The 968-nt window shown below is 33.2% G+C and overlaps 1 non-coding gene across 1 annotated transcript; it reads right to left on the bottom strand.

The window, feature by feature from the left end:
* Positions 1-577: 577 nt before the first annotated feature.
* trnal-uag (transfer RNA leucine (anticodon UAG)) lies at positions 578-659 on the bottom strand. The gene has a single exon. It is a non-coding gene; the product is annotated as a tRNA-Leu (tRNA).
* Positions 660-968: the final 309 nt, after the last annotated feature.

Below are 968 nucleotides of genomic sequence, written 5' to 3'. Positions count from 1 at the left end.
TACTTTTTTGGAGAGACATGAAGATTGTGGACCCATCAACATTTTCTCCTTTCTCAATGGTAAACTGTTTTGCACAGTCTATGGCCTCACAGTGCCACCCCTAAGCAGTTTTCTCCTTGCCTGTCTGTTCAGTTTGGAGAGTCTGCCTCATCATTTATGTATTTATAATAATATTCCATAATCATGTGAACTACTATTATTGCACACAGAGGTCATTCAGCTTAGTGTTTGGCTCATTAATGCAATTTTGTACACCTAAAATTAATTAGGGATGCCTTAGTTAAGTGTTTGAATACTTATGCAATTGTGAGTTTTCCTTTTTTCTTTCATATTGTCTATGTAATTCTTTTTTTAGTTTTTTTTTTCAAAGTGTGGAGTAGGTTGTGTTTGTAACAAATATTAATTGCTACTTCAAATTGGAATTACTGCCACCTTTAAAGCAACAAAACAAAAAACACGTAAAAAAGATCTGTTCAAGGGTCTGAATACTTATCCAATGCTCAGTATATCTAATATATTTAATATAGATAGATAGATAATACTTTATTAATCCCGTAGGGAAATTGATGAAAAGATGCAGCAGTGGTGGGATTTGAACCCACGCCTCCGAAGAGACTGGAGCCTAAATCCAGTGCCTTAGACCGCTTGGCCACGCCACCCACATAATAATATATTGTATTCTTCATGATATCTTATCAAATCTGAAAAGATTGTTATTAATACCTAACATTTATAATAAATTGAAAACAGTTCAAGTTAGAATCTCTTACATATTAAAAATACCCAGATACTGCAATGTTCACAATTTCCTGTTATAGTTATGTATTGGTTTGGCCTGTTACTGTATATCAATGCAATTAAGAATCAATGACCTCTTCTGTTAGAAGCATAAATAAATGGGTCATTTTAAGATTTTACAAAAGGGTATACATTGATTCATTAAACAACTAAGACGAACCTAGCACAGA

The sequence above is a fragment of the Atractosteus spatula genome, chromosome 4, assembly GCF_055471065.1.
Source record: "Atractosteus spatula isolate fAtrSpa1 chromosome 4, fAtrSpa1.hap1, whole genome shotgun sequence".
NCBI lineage: Eukaryota > Metazoa > Chordata > Actinopteri > Semionotiformes > Lepisosteidae > Atractosteus > Atractosteus spatula.
Note: the sequence above shows the minus strand (reverse complement) of the source record. Positions and strands in the feature narration are given on the sequence as shown.